A 14,942-nucleotide genomic window follows, 5' to 3' on the forward strand; every position below is an offset into this window, starting at 1 on the left:
CTTGGGAAGGCTTTTGTTTGTCTTTAATATATTTATTTATTTATTATTGAATAGAGACACCGAGAAATTGAGGAGGGGGGAGGGAGAGAGGGAGAGAGACAGAGAAACACCTTAAGCCCTGCTCCATCACTCATGAAGCTTTCCCCCTGCCGGTGGGGACCAGGATCTTGAACCTGAGTCCTTGTGCATTATAATGTGGGAGCTAAACCAGGTGCACCACAGCCTGGCCCCTGGGGAGGCTTTCTTTGAGAATGAAATTATAATTAATGTTTATAACACCTTCTGTTTTCCAGGTACTAGATATGTGTTGCAATAATAGTGTTTTAAAATCTTCAAACCGGATGTTATGGGAAAAATTCTTCTGTTTTTTACATTGCATAAAGAACCAACTTGGGTGGAGGTACATAGCATAATAGTTAAGCAAAGAAACTCTCATGCCTGAGGCTCTAAAGTCCCAGGTTCCATCCCCCACATCACCATAAGCCAGAGCCAAGCAGTGCTCTGGTAGGAAAAAAAAAACAAAACAGCTTGATATGAGCACAGTTTAACTTGACTAAATAAGTAAAATCTGTTTCCAAAAAAGGTCACATCTATGGCTTCTGAGAGTTAAGACTTCAGAGTACTTTTCAAAAAGCCATAATTCAACCCATAACAATACCTATATCATTCAGAGTTTTCCGAATAAAGAAGATCCCCAGGGACATGTTAACAAGATTCTGGAAACTAGGCAGTCCTGTGATCCACTGACTGTAAGCAAGAGATTCAGGAAAATTGTGCTGTAATTCAGTCTGAAGTGCTGTGAGCCAGGAGAGTTAAAGGTGTAAGTCACATTCCCCAGATAGGAGAAGATAGTGTACAATGGAAAAATGTGGTGGAATCCCTACTTCCTGTACCTCAAGATCTCAAGGAAATTCAATAGATCTTGTGGGGGAGCTGGATCAAGAGAGCAAAGCATTTAGAAACCCCCTGTAAGCTCTGCTGGCTGGGTTCTAGATGAATGTCTACACAGAAAAATCACAAGGGACTTCATCAGTTTCAAGGAGATGAGTGTTTATTGAAGCAAAGCAGATATGAAAGGAGAGGAAATATTCCCCAAGACACATACAGGCCAGAGAGAGAGAGAGAGAGACTCATTATTTTTATGGTGAGTTCTGGAGATGCTGAGGTAGACCCTGCTGGGATAACTTTAAGCATTGTATCCAGGTGTGAACATCTGCATTCATCTGCATTTTATGGCCTAGCCAGGTGGAAGAGGAACTAGCAGTGTACAATGCAAACATCTTGGTGTCTGTCCCCTCTTCCAGGCTACAAGGGGGGCACAAGGGTAGGGTTTGCTTGCTAATATCCTTTTAGCACTCTCCAGGAGTCTCTCCCTAGTTAGTCTCCTAACAATTTAGATACAACAAATTATTTTTGGACTCACATTCCAAGGTGACAGCTGGGAACATCCTCAGCTGTGCTCATTGTTACGATCAGAGGTTCGGGTCCCACACAAGGAAGTCCAGAGTCACATGCAAGTACAAGAGCCTTTATTAGCAAGCTTAAGCTTGGGTCCTAAGAGCCTCCACACAGGGGAAATCTTTCGACACTGAACATTTTTCATCTCAGCTTTTTATAGTTAGCACAGGGTGGTACAGGTGGGGATATTTACATGGAACAAGGAACAGTTGGTTTTGGTTCAACAGCTGTTCTTATTTACCTCCTCACTCATTTCAGAACCAGTCCTCCTTGAGTGACAGGGTAGACTGACCCAGTCTCCTTTCAGAGTGGGGCAGTCCTTACCAGTGCTAGTTCATAGTGAGTATACAGTCCTGAAGAAACCCACAAGAGTGCTTAGACTGACACTCCAGATGGAAGCGGCCAGTAATGGTGGAGGGAGGGGTCTATTAGAAGTCTAGGCCCATTGAATATATGGTAGAATCCAAGGATTCCCTGACAGGGTCCCAGGCCAACAGTATTTTTTTTTTAAAGATATTTATTTATTATTGGATAGAGACAGAGAGAAATGGAGGAGAGAGGGATAAACAGGGAGAGAGACAGAGTGATACCTGCAGCCCTGTTTTACCACTTGCAAAGCTTTCCCCCTGCAGGTGGGCGCCAGGGGCTTGAATCCAGGTCCTTGTAGACTGTAATGTGAGCGCTTAACCAGGTGCACCCTGCCCCCAACACAGTTTTTAATAGAAATGCTTGAAGAGGCCAACAGACAATTCACCTGGTAGAGTGCACACTTTGCCATGTGCAAGGAGGACCTCAATTTGAGCCTCAGTTCACCAAAGTGGAAGTTTCAGTAGTATTTCTTCTCAATCTCTCTCTCCCCTTCTCTTCCTCTCTCTCTGTCTGGCCCTCTATCAAAGAAAAAAGAAAAAGAAAATCAAAAAGTGCTCTGGGAGTGGTGTGATTATGCAGGCATGCAGAGTTTTAGCTGTAACCCTGATGTCAAAAATAAGTAAATAAATTGGGAGTTGGGTGGTGGCACAGCGGGACTCTTGAACACTTTGCAGCTTCCCTTTATGCTGCTGGGTTTCTCAAAGACTGACTGCAGCCAGCTGCCTTGGGATTCTAAGCCATACCCTCCTGTGCTAGGTAATGCCCACAGAAAAAAAAATGGCCGTTGAGGCAAGTAACGCCCCCCAGAGGCAAATAAGGGTCCCCCCAAGGCCTTCCCTTGGCAGCACACTGGTTCTTGTCTTACATGTTCCTCCATGTTTGTGCCAGTTTATTTTTTGAAAATGCCTGTACAATATAGGTTTCTGTTCACCCCACACCCCTGATACTGTGGTCATTTAGTTAAAAAGAAAAGGAGGAATTGTTGGTATGTTTCATATTGGTTTGGTCCCCTTCCCCCCACCTCTGGAAGATTGTGGTTTAGCCCTGCTAGTTTCGCGGGGCCCGCTTGTCCCCGCCCAAAAAGAACCCCTAAGGACATGCAGAGTCCCAGCAGCAGCCGCGGAGGGAGAATGATGGGCAAGCACATGGTGTGGTGATTTGCCCGTTCATGAATAAAGATTAAACTGCAGCTTCTCAGCCCAGCCGTGTGTCCCCAAGTCTCTGTCTCTGTCTACCGCTGCGACGCTAGCCTGGCCTACTGGAGCCTCTGAAACTTAACAACAAATGGCGCCCACATGGACCTGACCTGCGCATCTCTCAGAAAAGTGAAGACAATTTGACTACCTATGTACTATGGCCTTCTCTTCTGCTTGTGAAGAGATCTCCAAAGGCCTCTGCCCTTTCTTCACGAGACTGTTTTGCTGTTTCTGGAACATTTATCTCTGGACCACTCTGTGGTTTCTGCCCAACACCAACCCTCAGGAGCCCAACACCAGCCCGCATGAGCCGGCTTTCCACCGCGTGGAGCGAGGCATTGGGCGTGGGCTCCCTCCATGCTGCTCAGCTGCTGAGAGCAGGGCAGCAGACATGGCAGGGCCATGGGGCAGGGCCGCAGTGGCCTATCCTGGCCGCCACCCCAGGGCACCTCGGCCCGTGCCTTCTGCAAGGCTGGCCCGCCCACCCTCGTGCTATGAAGTCTGGACACATCCCGGACCACCTGGAGACTGCAGGTTCCCTCCCGAAACTGGGCCCCCTGGCCGAGATCTCCAGCTTGGGTCTGAAGGCAGACAAGCTAGAATACGCAGAGATTCGTCCTGAGATCGCAACCTGCAATTCCTAGAAGTGAAGCTGCCCAAGAGGCCACCGCTGGACAACGCACTCCCCGAATGCTAAGACAGTACAGATCTGAATTCATGTTTGAAATGACATGTCTTCGTAACAAAAGTTTCTCTCCTTGTGTATTAAAGACCATGTTTACGTGTGTTTAAAGTTTGGTAACATTAACTTTAAGGTTAAGAATGTAGCTTTAAGGCTATATTCTTACCAGACAAAGTTAAATGAAAAAGGTTTTCAATGTAATTCTCATAAAGATAAAATTAACTTACATTTAAAGTCTGAGGTAAAAAATTAGTTAAAAATCAATATATTTTAACTAAGTTGGTCTAAAAAAAACCTGTGCACACCTAGGGTGCGTCTCCATCTTGAATGGGTGTAACAAAAGGTTAAAAAGATGTTGTTGATATGTAAAACTCTCAAATTCCTTCTCAATTAGAAATGTTAGATTGCACTATGGTTATGCTAAGAACTCTCATGCCTGAGGCTTTTTTCTTTCTATGGTTCATGTTTGCCTTTCCACATTCTATTGTTTGAACTTTAAACAGCCTTAGAATTGTGCTGGAAGGGACTTCCAATTGTAATAGAGTTATCAATTGTGGTAAACTTCTAACCTGCTACAAGTTTTGTTTCATAGTAAGTAAATTGCAGCTGTCAAGCTCTCTACAGAAAAGCGGAATTCTGATGGCTGACATTCCCCATCGAGACAGACGTACAACAATTCACCCGCTGGCATTCTTCCGTGGACATCTGCTTTGGACACTTCTATCTGACTCACTGGTACACCTTGGACACTTTGCACAAAACTAGCAGCTTTCCCTTATGCTGCTGGGTTTCTCAAAGACTGACTTGCAGCCATGCCTTGGGACTCTAGGCCTCACCCTCCCCCCATGCTAGAAAATGCCCGTTGAGACAAGTACGCCCCCCAGAGGCAGGAAATGTTTTTTTTAAGCTGATAAAGTTTTGCCCACAGAGGCAAAAAATGGCCCCCTCAGGCCTTCCCTTGGCAGCACACTGGTTCTTGTTACTCGCTTACATGTTTCTCCATGTTTGTGCCAGTTTCTTTTTTGAAAATGCCTGTACGATATAGGTTTCTGTTCACCCCACACCCCTGATACTGTGGTCATTTAGTTAAAAACAGAAGGGGGAATTGTTGGTATGTTTCATATTGGTTTGCTCCCCTTCCCCCCGACCTCTGAGAGAATTGGTTTGGCCCTTGCTAGTTTCGCACCCCGCTTTCTCCCTGCCCCCTATGCTAAGGACGTCCAGAGTCCCAGCAGCAGCCGCAGAGGGAGAATGATGGGGAAGCACATGGTGTGGTGATTTTCCTGTTCGTGAATAAAGATTAAACTGCAGTTGCTCAACCCAGCCGTGTGTTTCTGGTTGTCTCTGTCTACCACCGCAAAGCTAGCCTGGCTTGCTGGCACCCCCGAACGTTAACGACAGCACTTGGTACAAAGCACAAGGGACAAGCGATGGCATAAGGATCCCAGTTGGAGCCCCTGGCTCCCCACCTGCAGAGGAGTCCCTTCATAAGCAGCGGTGAAGCAGGTAGGCAGGTGTCTTTCTCTCCCCCTCTGTCTTCGCCTCCTCTCTCCATTTCTGTCCTATCCAACAATGACGACATCAATAACAACTACAACAATAAGACAAGAGCAATAAAAGGGAATAAATAAATAAAAATATATATTAAAAATAAATAAATAATGATAAAGTGTTGACCCCATTTCTTCTTGACTTGTTTTGATATGTGAAGGACATATATATTTTTAACATTTTATTACTATTTTGTTTTCTTAAACTGTCTTATAAATAGATACCCTTACCATATCAAGAATATTTGCTACTATTGGAATGTTAAAAAATTCATGTAGTATTTTTTCTATGGAAAAATGACTTTTCTGACAGCCCAATATATCTACTTTGCTTATGTGTTAATTGCTTCTGCAATTATGAAGCATAAATATGATCATTTTATTTTGCCCTGTTAATGCAGTAGATGTCTTAATATCCATTTTTAAAAAATAAATAATTTTGGTTTGGGAAATAGATTCTGTTTGGCTGTGATATTTAAGGAATATGTGTATATTGTGATTTGCTGATAATTTTATAGTTTTTGCATCCATGTTCATACATAAGACTGACTTATAAATTGCTCTTGACATTTCATTTCTTATTTATTTTATTAATTGATTTATTATAACAGAACACTGGTCATCTCTGACTTACGATGATGCTGGGAATTGAACCTGGACCTCAAAGCTTCAGGCTTGAACATGCCCAGTGGAGAAGTAATTACAGAAGCTAGACCTTCTACCTTCTTACCCCATAAAGATCTTGGTCCATACTCCCAGAGGGATAAAGAATATGGAAACTGCCAGTGCAGGGGAGGGAATATGGAACTCTGGCAGTGGGAATTGTATCCCTCTTATACCACAATCTTGTCAATCATTATTAAATCACTAATAAAATAATTTTTAAAAAGTTTCAGGTTTGAAAGTATTTTTGCTTAATTCTTATTCTGTCTCCCAATCCTTTATTTGTTTCATTTTATAATATTATACAGATGAAGCCTGTAAACAGGAGCTGGATGTGTAGCTTAGTGCTGGAATGCAAGCTTTGAATGTGAGAGGCTTTATTTATTCTCTTGCAGAACCTCCAAATACAAATAAACTGACTTCTAATAAATTACTGACCATATATACACATATGTACATATCTTACATATGTAGATATAATGTATTTATTTCTAAAACAATTTTTCAAGCTGGTGAATCTTGCATGTAAAACTGTGTAGGTTACTGGGTTTATGTCTTAAGATTACTTTTGTAGGAAGATTGTAAACTACAATAATCAGCTTTTACTTCTTCTGTAGGGAAAAACTCAGATTTTCCCTTTGTAACATGAGGCTAGATCCCAGCAGTGCTCATACCCACAGAATGTAGGAGGCTTTCCTTTATGACTCAGGCCAATTGTAATATAATTACAAGATGATTTTATTAGTGGGAGTGCACACAATAACATCACTGGCATACTTACTATTCAATTAGCAGTCAAGTGTGGAGGAAGGGGTACAGAGACTGGCTGGCTAAGGGAGGCAGATAGCTCCTTAGGAGGGCACAATAGATATGAATTTGGGGGGGGGGGTAGAGTGTTCCAGCAGGACACTCAGAAGCCCTCCCTGCAAAAGGTTTCAGGACTACAGGCATGGAATCCAAAAGCCATCTGTTGGCCCAATTTGATGCTTAAATTTATACTATATTTCAAAGGGGCATTATCAGCATCACTTATTGACAACTCAAGCGAGGCCTTTCTGTGCAGACAGGGTTGATCTGTCCTTGCTTTCATTGCATACCTACTTATGGAAATCTTCATATGCAAGTGGTTGGTTTTTGATTGATAAGTCACTCTTTCTCCCACCATTGCACCAGTGGGGTGCCTCCCTATCTTAAAGGCTCCTGATTTTCCATCACCTGTGATCATTACAGTGTCAAAACAATTAACAATTTGATGCATCAAGATCATTACTATCATCAGTACACCTGACTCTCCCACTGGGAGTCTCCTTTGTTAGGCACACAGGATACTTATAAACCTGCTCATCAAGTGTATGTGGGTTTTTCTCCCACCAAGGAAATTCTCTGAACACATTGGGTGGCCAATGGAAGTCAGTGTTGACACCATTTACATGGAGATAGCATCAGATCCTGCAGGCTGACTCCTCAGTTTCACAAGATTAACCAGACATACATAAACAAACCATAGATGGTACATAGGGAAGCCAAAAAAATCTGCCACCCCCAGGCTGGGAGTATGAATCAACCTGTCAATGCCCATGTTCATTGGGGAAACAATTACAGACGCCAGACCTTCCACCTTCTGCATCCCACAATGACCTTGGGTCCATACTCCCAGAGGGTTAATGAATAGGAAAGCTCTTAAGGGAGGGGAAGGGATACGGAGTTCTGGTGGTGGGAATTGTGTGGAGTTGTACCCCTCTTATCCTATGGTTTTTTCAGTGTTTCCTTTTTATAAAGAAACAATATATGCCACCCCCAAAATATGTCTTTAACAATATTTCGTAAGTGCTTTCTTATTTCTACTGTGCTTTCTCTAATTTGGGAGTGATATAATTATTTGAATACCTAATAGATTAAATCTTTCAAATTATATTTTTCAATTTATATTCTTATTAAATTTTGCCTGCTTTATGTTTTTCATGTTTTTGTTGTTTTTGTTTTTGTTTTGTTTTTGCCTCCAGGTTTATCGCTGGGGCTCAGTGTCTGCACTATGAATCCACTGCTCCTGGCAGCCATCTTTGTTCCATTGTTGTTATTGTTGTTGTCACTGCTGCTGTTATTGTTGGATAGGACAGGGAGAAATCCAGAGAGGAGGGGAAGACATGGAGGAGGAGAGAAAGATAGATGCCTGTAGGCATCACCGCTTGTGAAGTGACCCCCCTGCAGGTGGGCAGTTGGGGGCTGAAACCTAGATCCCTGTGCTTCACACTTTGTGCATTTAACCAGGTGTGCTACCCTTGGCTCCTTTTTTATCTTTTAGTATATATAAAAGTTGCATTCAAATACTTCATTAGGCTATAGATTTGTACTTTTTCCTTATAATACTGAAGTTTTTCCTATCCAGATTTTAGAGTTATGGAGTCTATTATAATTACTTGAAAAAATATTATATATTCACTGTGAAGAATGATTATCTTTGAGAAATGGGTTTCTCCTAGGTATGATCTAGTCTGTGGAGATGCTAGAACTTGGGTCTCCATCCCTTTACCTCCCCCCCCCCCCGCACCCGGCTTCCTAACTGATCTTCCCAAATTCCTCTGTGTTAAATTATTTTCGAATAGTGTGTATCATGTGGGGAGTTGCTCAAAAATCTTAGATCTTCTCTCGTTCTCATGTACACATTTTGTTAATACTATTCTTTTGGCTTTCATTATTATCAAATTGCCTCATGTTTGTGTGGTCTTTTGATCAGCTGCTAAAGAACCCAGAGAGCTATAGGGTGAGTTCTTTCCTTCCCACCCCCCAAGTTATCACCTGTGTTCTTGAAAATAGAGCAGAGTTTTATGAATTTGTTGGAGTAGTTCACAAAATTCAAAATGTTTGATTCTTATTTACTTTTATTTATTTAATAAGTATAGATTAATTTACAGCCCAGCTCTGGATTTTGATGGTGACTGGGATGGAACCATAGGCCTCTGCTATCTCAGGCATGAAAGTCTAGTTTATAAATCACTGTGCATTTTCCCCTCACCCTGCCCTCAATGAAATACTCCATTTATCAGTTGATTCTACATTGATATACATATATATGTATATATTATTTGATAAATATATATATATATATATATTAAAGAATGAACATAGACAACCAGAGAGAAAAAGGTTGGTATGTAGGAATGGGTCCAGAACTTTCCTGTCCTCTTCAGAATAGGCCACTTTCCCAGCATCTTCACACACTCATCAACCTGAGCAATCTGACCGAACACCATTCTTTGGGAGTTTTATTTATTCCCTTTTGTTGCCCTTGTTTTATTGTTGTAGTTATTATTGTTGTTGCTATTAATGTCATAGTTGTTGGATAGGACAGAGAGAAATGGAGAGAGGAGGAGAAGACAGAGAGGGTAAGAGAAAGATAGACACCTGCAGACCTGCTTCACCGCCTGGGAAGTGACTCTCCTGCAGGTGGGAAGCCGGGGGCTTGAATCGGGATCTTTAACGCTGGTCCTTGCACTTTGCCCTGCGTGCGCTTAACCAGCTGCGGTACTGCCCAACTTATTTGGGAGTTTTTATGGAAGACTTGCTACACAGGAACAATTGTTAAAGCCGAAATCTCCAGTCTTTTTTCCTTCCATTCCTGTCAGTCTTGGGGATTGGGAACTGGAAACTGGAAGTTCCATTTCTCTAATCACAATGTTTGTTCCACTGGTGACCAACCCCTGTCCTTAAGGCCTTTCCAAAAGTCACCCCATTACCTCAAGCAAAAGTGCCTTCACTGCTCTGGTCACACAGAAAACACCAACTGATTTAGGAGCTATGTAGCAGAAATGGGACAGTGCGAATATATATTTCTGATTATAAATCATAACATTACAACTGCTTTGAATTTATTATGTGATACCTAGTTTTACAGGAGTGCCAGGCTAGCTTGAGGGTGTTTCTTCCCAGGCTCGTGCTCTCTGGGTTGGAAAGAACTCAACCGGAGCCAACCTGGGCTGCTGCTTACTCAGCAAAGCAGGAGAGAGACCAGGAACTCGTGGAGTGGGAATGCAAAGTGTCTTTATTGATCAGAGACAATGCGTTTATCTCTTAGAACCGGAAGTGGCAAGTTGGAAAAGGAAATGGCTAGGAAAGGGGGTGGAGAAAAGAAAAGAGCGGGCTAGGTAGAAACTCCCTTAGCAACTGTTGGGAAGGTTTTAACCAGTGGGATTAGTTAATACCCAGCAGGCAGGGCAGCTCTCAGGCAAAACAATGATTATGTAAATAGGCCATAGTGTCAGCAATGGAGGATGGGGGGGGGGGCTGGCTTAAGGACCCACATAGGAGTTGTTGTTTACTGATAAATAGCAAGCTGATTTTCTTCCTGAGTGATTTGCAAGACTGTGTTTCTATGCAGTAAGTGAATTCAAAGTATTCTATTTATTTTTATCAGGATTTTTCTCTTTGATGTATAAATCACTTAAATCTGTATTTTCAAATTTCTGAGTCTATTAGGATTTTGGAAGTTCTTTTGTTGTTGTTACTTATTTTTAGTTTATACTGTGCTGGTCAGTATGATATTGATGTTTTTATATCGAATCTTTTTTTATCTCTTATTTATTGAATCTTTGTAGGTTGCTATGTGGTCTATTTTCATAACTGTGTCACATGCACTTAAAAAAAGATGCTTTCTCTAGTTTGGGAGTGATATAATTACTTGAATGCCTAATAGACTAAATCTTTCAAATTCTATTTTTCAGTTTGTATCCTTATTAAATTTCGCCTGCTTTATCTTTTAATATATATAAAAGTTGTGTTCAAATATTGTGTGAAGTTATAGGGTTTTCCTTTTTCCTTATAATACTGACATTTTTTCCTATATAGACTTTAGAGTTATGAAGTTTATTACGAATTCTTGCAAAAATCATATATCTTCATTGTGAATAATTTCTTTTATCATTTATTATACAGTGACTTTCCCTTCTAACAATAATATTTATTTTGACATCTATTTTTAAGTAATCTTAACACTTTATCAATAGCTTTTTCAAGTTAATATTTGGATGGAAATATTATTAGTCACTACTGCTGTATATGGGCTATTAAATATAGTTCTCAAAAGAACTCTTGGGTTGAAATTAATCAGACATAATATCTAATTTGATTGTGGTTTCAACCTCTCCCAAAATGTGATCTCAGGACAATCAGTCTGGGAACTGTGGAACTGACACAAAAGTCATATTCATGCCTTGCATAAAGGTTCTGAGTTCTATTGCCAGTCATTGAGTAAAATGACTGGACTGAATGAGGCTCTGATCTCTCTAGCTCTCCAAATAACAATCAAGCAAACAATTATTTTAAACAAATCAATCTGGACTTATTTGATTGGCACCACTGAGGCCATCTGTGTGAAAAAATTTTGCCTCACCCTAGGAAGGAAGGTGTCTTTACCTGAAATAACTTTTATTTGTACTAGTAGCTTTGTTCCATCCTCCTTCTTTATAATTTTTATTAGGGATTTAATATTGATCTACAAAATTATGAAGTAACAAGAATTCTACATTGTACCCACCACCAAAGTTCTGTATCCCCCATTCCCTCCATTGAAAACTGCATTATTTCTCCCAAGATCACAAATATGGGTTGACTATTATTTCTATATTTACATATATTTGCCCTTTTTTTTTTTTTCCTGTGGTCTTGCCTTCTTTTCCTTTCTAAGTCACATCTATATCTGTTACTACTTCCAAATGTCTTTCATTTTTTCCTCTTTTCTCTCCAGGTTCTTCTGGTCATCTTCTAACATTTCTCCCCCTGTGGAAGTTTGGACCAAAATTTTTTTTTTTTTGTGCCTCCAGGGTTATTGCTGGGATTTGGTGCCTGCACTGCAAATTCACTGCTCCTGGAGGCTATTTTTTTCTGTTTTATTACCCTTTTTTCCATTGCTGCTGTGTTGTTGGATAGGACAGAGAGAAACCCAGAGAGGAGGGAAAGACAGAGAAGAGAAAGATAGACATCTGCAGACCTGCTTCACCACTTGTGAAGTGACCCCCCTTGCAGGTGGGGAGCCGAGGGCTTGAACCGGGATCCTTTGCTGGTCCTGTGCTTTGTGTCATGTGTGTGCTACTGTCCAGCCCCCCTGGACCAAAATTCCTTCTTACTACAAGACTCCTCCATCTTGTGAAAGCCCAAGTGGGTAATTTTCAACTTGTTGAATAGGATCTGATTTCTGAATCACTCAGCTAAGTCAATTAAATCTCTAAATTTTGGGAAACGGTTTCTGAATGCAAGGTTCTCTATGATGAATAGAATGTATGAGCTCAAGATATATCTACTGTTTGTTGACTAGTCAATACATGTCAGACTGTGAACTGAAATATGTATTCATTTTAGTCATTTCACCAAGTAGTCATTTTACTGTTCTAAGTTTGTTTTTATATTTGTTATTATTTTTTTTCCAGAGCACTGCTCAGCTCTGGCTTTTGGTAGTGTTAGGGACTGAACCTGGAGCCTTTGGTGCCTCAGGCATGAGAGGTTTTCTGCACTACCATTATGCTACCTCCCCAACACTGTTAATATTAGTAAACAGAGGTGAAATGGTGACCCCAGACTATTTTACACAAATGTGTCCTTTCATTGAGGATAGTTAGTGCTATTACCTCTCCTCTGGCAATAGTTCCGCTCCCCCCCTTTGTATAATTTCTCAGCCTTTAGCACACTGTAGATTCTGCTCATTTTACCTTATTAGTTTCTTTGTCCTCTACTCTTTCATGGTGACTCATCAAGAATCTAAGTTCCATTTAGAAAGGCATACTTTTTGGGCCTATGTGTTTACTATTAATCTCTCTTTCTTTCTTTCTTTCTTTCTTTCTTTCTTTCTTTCTTTCTTTCTTTCTTTTTGTTTTTGCCTCCAGGGTTATCCTGGGGCTCTGTGCGTACACCAGGAATACACTGCTCCTGGAGGCCTTTTTTTTTTTTTTTTTTTTTACCAGCAAGATGTCCACTTTTAAGTGTTGGATATTCCTGTGCATTTCTGTTTTAGAGGACAATGTGATAGCTGACCTATTTAGAAAGCTCTGTGAAAAGACTAACCCATGATTTGCAATTGAAATGATTGTTTGTTACTTACCCAGATCTTTGAATTCCTAGATTTTGCAAACAATAGGTCACCTATTTTCCTTTTAATTGCTACTGTGTCTTAGAAAAGCTTAGTTGTGTGAGGCTTTGTTTTAATATTCCGAGCCCTGAAAAGCCCTCATGGGAAGAACAGATGACCTATGTATTGATTCTTCTTCAAAAGTGTGTGATATCCCAGTTAATTGAGAATTGAATAACTTTTGAATTTTACGTAAGGAAAATAAATTTTTAATCCATTTGGATTTTCAACAGTGTTTCAGTACTTTTAACAGATATTCTCAGAAATGCTACAAGACACAGTTTTAAGTGATGTGTGATCTTATGAAAGAGAGAGAATGGAAGGTGTTTATTTTGATTTTTAATTGTTTTGCTTATATGCCATTTGGATGTGTGTGTGTGTGTGTGTGTGTGCGTGTGTGTGATTCCACTGCTCCCAGCCCCCTTTCCATTCAGTATCAGAGAGGGGTGGAGGGAGATACCACACCACCATCGCATTGCTCCACGGGTTGTGAAGTTTTCTAGGTACATGGTACTCTCATGTAGTTTGAGGGCTTGAATCTAGGTCCCTGGGCATGGAGAATTGTGAGATCTACCAAAGGAACTATTTCCAGGGCTGGAAAATAATTAAATTCACTTGCTTGCAAGGTCTTGAAAGCAGTTGATGGCTGAACTGAAACTTTGGCATCAGGCCCATACTTTAAAAAATATTTGTTTATGGGAAGCAATTACAGAAGCCAGACCTTCCACCCTCTGCAACCCACAATGACCCTGGGTCCATGCTCCCAGAGAGATAGAGAATGGGAAAGCTATCAGGGGAGGGGATGGGATATGGAGATCAGGTTATGGGAATTGTGTGGAATTGTACCCCTCTTATTCTATGGTTTTGTTAATGTCTCCTTTCTTAACTTAAAAAAAAGCAGCAAAAAATTATTTATTTATTTATTTAGAGAGCCAGAGCATCACCATGGCATATGCAATGCTAAGGATTAAACTCTGAATCTCATGCAAACAAATCCAACATTTTAGTATCTGCACTATTACCTGGCTGCAAAACCCCATGATTTTTAGCCCTATATTTCCTTACACTAATCATGTGTTCTCTGTCCAAGAAAACATATGGCTTCCATTACAAGGGCACTACCAAATCCAGTATCCTAGTACTATGAATTCAGAGAATCACTAAATAGGTGACAGTTTTGTTGGCTCACAGAGTGTCCAAAAATAATTTATTATATCTAAATTGTTAGGAGACTAATTAGGGAGAGACTCCTGGAGAGTGCTAGAAGGATATTAGTAAGCAAACCTTACCCTTGTGCCCCCCTTGTAGCCTGGAAGAGGGGACAGACACCAAGATGTTTGCATTGTACACTGCTAGTTCCTCTTCCACCTGGCTAGGCCATAAAATGCAAATGAATGCAGATGTTCACACCTGGACACAATGCTTAAAGTTATCCCAGCAGGGTCTACCTCAGCATCTCCAGAACTCACCTAAAAATAATGAGTCTCTCTCTCTCTCTCTGGCCTGTATGTGTCTTGGGGCATATTTCCTCTCCTTCTTTCATATCTGCTTTGCTTCAATAAACACTCATCTCCTTGAAACTGATGAAGTCCCTTGTGATTTTTCTGTGTAGACATTCATCTAGAACCCAGCCAGCAGAGCTTACAGGGGGTTTCTAAATGCTTTGCTCTCTTGATCCAGCTCCCCCACAAGATCTATTGAATTTCCTTGAGATCTTGAGGTACAGGAAGTAGGGATTCCACCACATTTTTCCATTGTACACTATCTTCTCCTATCTGCGGAATGTGGCTTACACCTTTAACTCTCCTGGCTCACAGCACTTCAGACTGAATTACAGCACAATTTTCCTGAGTCTCTTGCTTACAGTCAGTGGATCACAGGACTGCCTAGTTTCCAGAATCTTGTTAACA

This window comes from Erinaceus europaeus, chromosome 5, assembly GCF_950295315.1.
Source record: "Erinaceus europaeus chromosome 5, mEriEur2.1, whole genome shotgun sequence".
Classification (NCBI taxonomy): domain Eukaryota; kingdom Metazoa; phylum Chordata; class Mammalia; order Eulipotyphla; family Erinaceidae; genus Erinaceus; species Erinaceus europaeus.